Source organism: Salvelinus sp. IW2-2015, linkage group LG21 (genome assembly GCF_002910315.2).
Source record: "Salvelinus sp. IW2-2015 linkage group LG21, ASM291031v2, whole genome shotgun sequence".
NCBI classification, from domain to species: domain Eukaryota; kingdom Metazoa; phylum Chordata; class Actinopteri; order Salmoniformes; family Salmonidae; genus Salvelinus; species Salvelinus sp. IW2-2015.
Window position 1 is genome coordinate 3,374,369 of NC_036861.1, and position 8,927 is coordinate 3,383,295.

The following is an 8,927-nucleotide window of genomic DNA, read 5'->3' on the forward strand; positions in this document are numbered from 1 at the left end:
ACTCGACGGTTCCCCCTCCCCTCGTTTTTTTATCTTTCTTTCAATTCCGTGCGTGTTCCTGTCCCTGCCAAAGCACAATGCTTAGGTCTGTCAGAGGGATTTCTCTAAAGGACGAGATAAAAGCAGGTGGGTAGAGAAGGGAACGGAGGCAAAACACATCACAAGCGAGAAAGGGAGGGAAAGGGGGTTGACGTTGCTGCCATGTTTTATATGGCTATGTTTTATATTTACGTTTTCGGAGGAGAGTGGCGACGCATCTCTGAAGTAAGAAAAGAAGTCATCTGAGCTGGCAGTAGCGAAATGTAGTTGCCACATGTTTCAGAGTTGAACATGTGGTTGACGGTAAACAGTTGGTGCGAGGCAGGGTGCAAATGGGAGTTGAGAAAATTGAGTGCCACAACGGAGAGGGATAAGAAGGGCTTGAACTCTTGGATATCGCTTTCAGACCTGGGTACCGGAGGGAGCGTCAGGCGGAAAGAGAGAGGGCAGGGGAAAGAAGAGCGATGAGAGGAGAAAGGTGGGGAAGATAGGCTGAGATATGAAGGGTGGGGCGTCTATCCCTTTTTCTTCGGTGTCAGTGACAACACTCTTTAAGTTGAAAGTACAAGATGTGCGGATCAACACCTAGACAGCAACTGAAGGACTTGAAGGTGCAGACTTAGAGGTGAGTCCAACCCCAGACCCCCCGTGATGTCCCCACTTCAGTTCCCAACTCAAGGTTACCAATGGCACAGCGGCCCAGTTGGACTTACGATGAACATCCTGAGTCGCTCGCCAGCAGCAACCACTGTTCCCCCAAGCCTGGATAAGCGCTCTGTGCGTCTCTCTATGTATGGGAACTCAACCATTATTGCATCGCCACCTCAATCCCTGACAGCCAGTCCAACCCACAATAAAGACCGGCCACTCTGCCAGACCAAACTCTGCGCTCGGTAAGAGCATGGGGGGCGGCCTGAGAGGGTGATGTACTGGACACAAACCGCTAGTTTTAGCCAGTGAGGAAAGGAACATGTGAATTATGATAGATTAGAGAAATACGGTATTTAAAAACTTGTCACCGAAACGATCATACACTTTTCTCTCTTCGACAACGAATGATACGGTGAGTGGGTACGCGTCAAGTAGGGACCAGAAATGTGTTTCCTTGAAAAGTTCCCGCTTTGTTCTCGAGAGATCACTGTATATACAGCTGTCTCTCCTGTTTGAGCAGCGAAAGGAAACAGGACACCTCTAAACCAATCTGATATAATTTGTCATCCAGGGATGTTGTGGTTTTTTATTGTACGGACAAACTTAGGGGAGTGACTATTTCGTCCGGGACATTAAACTTTCGCGCGCGCTCCGGTTCGTTTGATGCACACTCGTGCATGGAAGCCACACGTTCACAGGTGCTCCTGTACGGTGAAGTAGTTGTGCAGTCTAGACGTCTGTGAGCTATATGGACAGTGTGGTGGTGCGAGCGAATCTTAAAAGAAAACGAACCCAAATGCTTTCAGAAACACTGTCTTTAGGATCTCGGGACCAATGGGCCATATTCTTACTGGGCAGTTACTCACTTCCTCTCTCTGCTCTCTCTTTCTTCTCTCATGTGTGTGTGCCTGATGTTTACATTGTAGTCTGTATAATAGCCTATATTTACAGTCTGCATCGATTTGTCACATCAAACGACCGTTGACAAGAACAATCCTTTCACATCGCCAACATTCCTCACCAAGTACGCACCAAAAATATATTTTACGCATATCAAAACGATCACCTGAAACCGCTTTCATTTCAAATGAATTATCAGTCTAAATGTGCTTCCGATACTGTTACCTGCATTATGCATAAGGATTGCGTTCCCATGAACCACTTGTCCTCATACATCCAGTGTTGCACATCACAGCCATCCAAGACAGTGAAAACACATCCTATGAGCCACAATGGCCTAAGGTTCATATAATGATGAGGATAAGAGCCCCGTACAATGATCACGATCAACAGTAGCCTATAATTCCTGAAATAATTTGCAGTTAGACTACTACATTTCAACTCACATGTAGGCTACAACAGATAATTACGGCAGCGAGCACTAGGCAACGTGTCTGAACAACGCGATATGATAGCCATGCACAATACTATATTACTAGGCGACTAGACAAGAGATATCCTAGTTTTTTATGAAGTACTTTACGTCATCTTCAATAATGTCGCAAGTAAAACTGTCAAAATTGTGCCAAATTTGCCATAAACCCACGCGCCACTAAACTATTTTGCGCAATAAAAACAACGTTACATTGTAACATTTCTACTAGCGCTTAGTCTGTTTACAGGATTTGCATAAACAATCAATGTGTCCCAACTACTCGTAAATTAACATCATGCATTACGTAAAGAAAACAGCTCGCGAAGTGTATATAACATGGGCAAGGCTACATCACATACCATTGTAAAACGAAACCCGAGTCCAGCAAAAAGTGAGGAAAAAGCTATTCCCATTTGCTTATGCTCCGTCCTCTTTAGTGGTATATATCCAACAAAAAGTCCGATGGAAGTGATGGTAATCCGACAGTGGACTAGAGTTACTTAGCCACATGTGTCCTTGATGCAATAGGAATAGTCTAATGTACCCTGTCCCATTCAACAACTGACCCCAAAGTACGCAGGCACTGCTTCTATGTAGATCAGAGGGGGTGTCGACATTTCGAGGAGGCGGGAGAGGGGGGACCTTGCCGAATACATCCCACTTTTCCCCTTCTTTCAGACTACGGTAAACTACATCAACCAATATGAGTCTCTTCTACAGCCTTCACAATCACGAAAACATTGATCCTCGATCTCAGAGTTGCCTTACTTATCCATTCTACAGTATTTTCTCGCCCACAAAACAACAAGTGTAGCCTACATTTCTCAACTTCAAAGCATTGCAGCAACACATCAAAGCGACCAAGAGAGGGGGCCTTGGTTAAGGTTGCAGAACAGCATTCTTGCAACTTACCATCGATGCACACGAGTCCTTTCCCGTATGCTCAGAAATGGTTCACACAGAAACAAAGTAACAACCCCAAAAAGTATTACAATAACGCAACCAGATTGCTGGTGTTAGTCTACTCCGCTCTGATGTTTATCTCAGAAAGAAGATGAATATAAAATGTAACCCTGAAATGAAAGCTCGTTTCCCCTTCCCCAGGTACTGTTTCAAGCAGTCATAGAAAGCAGCAGATCTCCTCTAGGCTATTTCAAAACGAACCGGCTGAGGGTTTAACAGTGGACATCAAAGTAAAGAACCGCCGGCCTGGTCCCGGAAGATACATAAAAACATCTAAACATCTTTCCGATAACAAAAAAAACATAGAAGCAAATTCACTGAATGACATCGCCATACGCTTGAGTCAATATATAGACCCCAAAACACACTGTTGAACAATAGTCGGTGGTATTTAGAAAGCTGTCAGTAGATTTTCTGGAACGACAAAGTTTTTTACTAGGTTGTAAGGACCTTATCAAAGACTGGCAATCTCGAGCCAACTCCCCGAGGCTTTGGAACGTCTGAAGTAAGTGATCTGCCGCCCCAATAGCATTATCCCTGCAATCCTTCTGTTGCTACATACACTTTAAAGAGACATACCTCCTTTCCTAAATATTTGGTATTTTAACCTCCTGGTTTCTGCATGGTAGACAATAATGCAAAATCCGTGTCAATTCCTGTAAACCGTTTATGTAAACAAAGTTGCCTGCATTTCACTTGGATTTCTCATAAACAAATGCATTTAAAAAAAATTGCCATTAAAATGCCAAAGGAATATAATATATCATATTATATCAAACAATAATCATAATATATCAAATAATCACGAGGTAGTTATCTAGCAATATATTTCAATATTTTCATTGAGACACTGTGATGATACTGACAAATAATTCAACACATCTTTTGTATTAGCCTACCTATTCAGGAACCAGCATAACATACATGTAAATTCCCACACACGGAGAATCCATAGCCTACTATGACATTAGCTGAAATTGGCTATGGAAGATAGACAAGACATGTTTCCTGGGCTTTTAATTCAGATGACTTTCACTAATGTCAATGTGAAGGCATCTTAAAGGAAGGGTTAGACAGTGATCCTATCCCATGGTACTTCAAAGACTATATTGTCCCTTTGATGTTGAAAATCAACTTTAAAGGAAAAAATATAATTATATAAGAGAATTCAGCCACACAACACTTGAATCATGACGCAGGAGAGGAGAACTAACATACTATTACTAAAATATAACTCGTCCATTGACGCTCATTAGTCTGTACAATCATGCATTCTATAGGTTCTGAACAGTACACCTAATTTGCATACATTGTGACAGCTGGCCATGTCAGGCTCCAATGTAAATATCTATAACCCCTACTTCTCCTATCACAATCACGTCTCAACTTAGTCCAGTCACTCCTATACAGAGGAACGTATAGACCTTCTAAAATGTATTTAGTTCCATACCCCACACAGATGCTTGAGGTTAAAGCACTGTAGATGAGGGTCACTTTTTCTATGTTGAGTCGGGATATAATGTCCAAGTATTTCCTTAGCAATTTGTCCTCTGCAGCAGAATTTAATTTCGCATGTGGACATTTTGAATTGAAGCGCTTGCCTTTTGGGCTACAGTCTGCCCTCCATACTATTTTCCACCGTTGATACTAAACCTTCAGCTCTGTGCAGGTTTAGTATCTGTGCAGGTTTAGTAGCAACGTCAGTACAGCCACTGTGTTAAAGAAGCTGTACGGAACTTTAGCCTCTAGGGGTGCTCTTGAGCCAATCAGGGTCCTCTAAATGGGTTCCCTAAATGAACAGAATTACAGAAATATTGTCCAGGAATGACCAGAAAGTGTTTTGCCTATCATATTTCCTCGAACCCAACAACAATAGCCACATTGCTTGGTCTGGATGAATGTTATAGGATGTCATTTACTGCTGTTGTTTATGCGGGAGAGAGCTCTGTAAAACAATCCAGGCCCAAAACACACAATGGTTTCCAACACTTCTAAATGGGAAGTGCCTACAGTATTGTCTGGGTGATGGAACGCAAAATTAGGTCATTGGCAGACACTGTGAAGTTAAAAGCACCAACTCAGTGATCTGTGAATCTAAATTTAAGTCAATGTGATATTTGAAATATGTAAGCCTGCATTGTTATCGGCCAGTGGCTTCTCCAACGGCAGTAATGAAAGGAGGATTGAGATAGAGAGGGTTTTTCTGAATAGGAGTATATTCTTTAAGTGGGATACTTGACTTGTAGGATAAGATGCTTAACTTCAGTCAAATTAAATGATATACCCTACATGTCACTTCTGAGAGACCAAATGGACAACTACGCCTCTCTGAATAAAGATTGCGGTGGAATTTTCTGCTGATATGGAGAAATTGTCCCAAGTTGCATGTAATGAATTTGATGATCGACTGTGTTTCTACTGCATTTACATATAAAAGATGAGCAAAAAAGACTATAAAATAAATAATTCCAATACTGAGCTAAATTGTATGCTACTGTACATTTTCTGGGGAAATTATATTATTTTGTACTTATACAATTGCACAGATAAAGATATTTTGTAAAGTCTATGATGCCGTTGACCTTAACAAGGGCCCCAGGATCAGTGGAAGCCAAATAGACCCATACCATCAAATATCCACCACCATATTTTACAGTAGGTATGAAGCCACACATACCAGTGGGTTTGGCTTAGAAACATGGAAGCAAATGCTGATACTGTACCTCATGCCTACTCTAAAATATGGTGGTGGATCTTTGATGTTATGAGACTATTTTGCTTCCACTGGTCTTGGTGCTCGTGCTAAGTTCAACAGCATCATGAACTTTACAAGTACCAGGACATTTAAGCACATCACACAAAACCCACAAAGAAATGGTTAATTGACCACAATATCAACATTTTGCAATGGCCATCTCAGTCTCTGGATTTGAACCCCGTTGAAAACCTGTGGTTTGAATTGAAGAGGGCAGTCCATAAGATCAGACAAAGGATATCAAGGATCTGGAAAGATTATGTATCAAGTAATGGTCTAAGATCCCTCCCAATGTGTTCTACAATCTCATAAAACATTTTAGAAAAGGCTAAATGTCATTATCCTCACAAGGGAAGAGTGCTGGAGTATTGAGAACAGGGGTGCCAATCATTTTGAAACCTACAGTGAATTTGGAAAGTATTCAGACCCTTTGACATATTGCACATTTTGTTATGTTACAGCCTTATTCTAAAATGGATTAAATAGTTTGTTTCCCCCCTCATCAACCTACACACAACACCCCATAATGACTGAAATATGACATTTACATAAGTATTCAGACCCTTTACTCAGGACTTCGTTGAAGCACCTTTGGCAGTGATTACAGCCTTGAGTTTTCTTGGGTATGATGCTACAAGCTTGGCACATCTGTATTTGGGGAGTTACTCCCATTTTTTTCAGCAGATCCTCTCAAGCTCTTTTAGGTTAGATGGGGAGCATCGCTGCACAGCTATTTTCAGGTCTCTCCAAAGATGTTCGATCGGGTTCAGCTCTGGCTGGGCTACTCAAGGACATTCAGAGACTTGTCCCGAAGCCACTCCTGCATTGTCTTGGCTGTGTACTTAGGGTCATTGTCCTGTTGGAAGGTGAACCTTCGCACCAGTCTGTGGTCCTGAGCGCTCTGGAGCAGGTTTTCATGAAGGATCTCTTTACTTTGCTCCGTTCATCTTTCCCTCGATCCTGACTAGTCTCCCAGTCCCTGCTGCTGAAAAACATCCCCATAGCATGATGCTGCCACCACCATTTGGCATTCAGGCCAAATAGTTCAATCTTAGTTTCATCAGACCAGAGAATCTTGTTTCTCATGGTCTGAGAGTCCTTTAGGTGCCTTTTGGTAAACTGCAAGCGGGCTTTCATGTGCCTTTTACCGAGGAGTGGCTTCCGTCTGGCCGCTCTACTACAAAGGCCTGATTAGTGGAGTGCTGCAGAGATGGTTGTCCTTCTGGAAGGTTCTCCCATCTCCACAGCGGAACTCTGAAGCTCTGACAGAGTGACTATCGGGCTCTTGGTCACCTCCCTGACCAAGGCCCTTCTCCCTTGACTGCTCAGTTTGTTTTGGCGACCAGCTCTAGGAAGAGTCTTGGTAGTTCCAAACTTCTTCCATTTAAGAATGATGGAGGCCATTGTTCTTGGGGACCTTCAATGCTGCAGACATTTTTTTGACCCTTTCCCAGATCTGTGCCTCGACACAATCCTGTCAACTGTGGGAGCTTATATAGACAGGTGTGTGCCTTTCCAAATGATGTCCAATTGAATTTACCACAGGTGGACTTCAATCAAGTTGTAGAAACATCTCAAGGATGATCAATGGAAACAGGATGAACCTGAGCTCAATTTCGAGTCTCATAGCAAAGGGTCTGAATACTTATGTAAATAAGGTATTTCTGTTTTTTAATTTTAATACATTTGCAAAAAAGTCTAAAAAGCAGTTTTTCGATTTGTCATTATGGGGTATTGTGTGTAGATTGATGAGGGAAAATAATAATTTTATCAATTTTAGAATAAGGCTGTAACTTAACAAAATGTGGAAAAAGTCAAGGGGTCTGAATTCTTTCCGAATGCACTGTATCTTTTTCAGATCTATTTCTCTACGTAATTGTATTAGTATAAAATAATATGATTTCCCCATTGTTTTTTGCATACAATATCAAATCAAATCAAATTTTGTTGGTCACATACATATACTTAGCAGATGTTATTGCGGGTGTAGCGAAATGCAACGTAGCTCAGTATTTGTACTCTTTATTTTATACAATCTTTTTTCTCATCTTCATGAAGGGTGCCAATAATGTTGGACCTGACTGTACTTGGCACTACAGACAGAACTTGCTAGAACTGAAAAACCAAGATGCTCAAGCACATTTTGTGAGTATCATTCTTTAGTCTGTTCCTTCTCTCAATACTTCTCAGTGGGGGCATTGTTTCAAAAATATCAATTTATTAACTTAAGTATGTGTGAACCAAAATATTGGAATGATTGAACAGAAATGGGACTCGACATACTGCATTGTAGGACCATGTGACCGCACCAGTTGACCACTCAGTGCCCACAGCCCCACACTACTATCTAGCTGTGGCAGCCAAGGAGGGTGCTGTGAAAGGGGCAGTGGCCCTTTTTTTAATGTTGACCCTACCCTGACCCCTTTGTAGGGGCCCTAACCATTTCACAGGAAGACCCCAATGCTTTAAAAGCACAATACAGGATGAGACTACCACCATCTTGCTATTAAGCCCCAATAAAAACGGGGTGACCCAGGGGCTAATTGAGGCCTCGTGCTACGGAGTCAAATTAAAGGCAACTGCTGCACCACCACAGACTGGAAATAATGCCTCTAATTAGGAGTTGAATTGAACAACATAAGGAAAGTTCTTCACCGGTGTAAGTACAGGTGGTACTCAAAATAGGAAATTAGTATTTAGGCCTACAGAAAGAGCTCTTACTGTCTGTATGGAAAACAGTAGCTAACAACCAACAGAGGTTTACTAGCACAGGTGAAAGTACTTAACTAAGAGGTTAAGTAAAAATACTTTAAAGTACTACTTAAGTATTTTTTTTGAGTGTCTGTACTTTACTTTACTATTCATATTTTTGACAACTTTTACTCCATACATTTTCCCTGACACCCAAAAGTACTCGTTACATTTTCAATGATTGGCAGCACAGGAAAATGGTTCAATTCACACACTTATCAAGAGAACATCCCTGCTCATCCCTACTGCCTCTGATCTGGCAGACTAAACACTCATTCTTTATTTGTAAATTATGTCTGAGTGTTGGAGTGTGCCTCTGGCTATCCATAAATAAATAAAATCAAGAGAATTGTGCTGTCTGGTTGGCTTAATATTAGGAATAAGAAATTATTT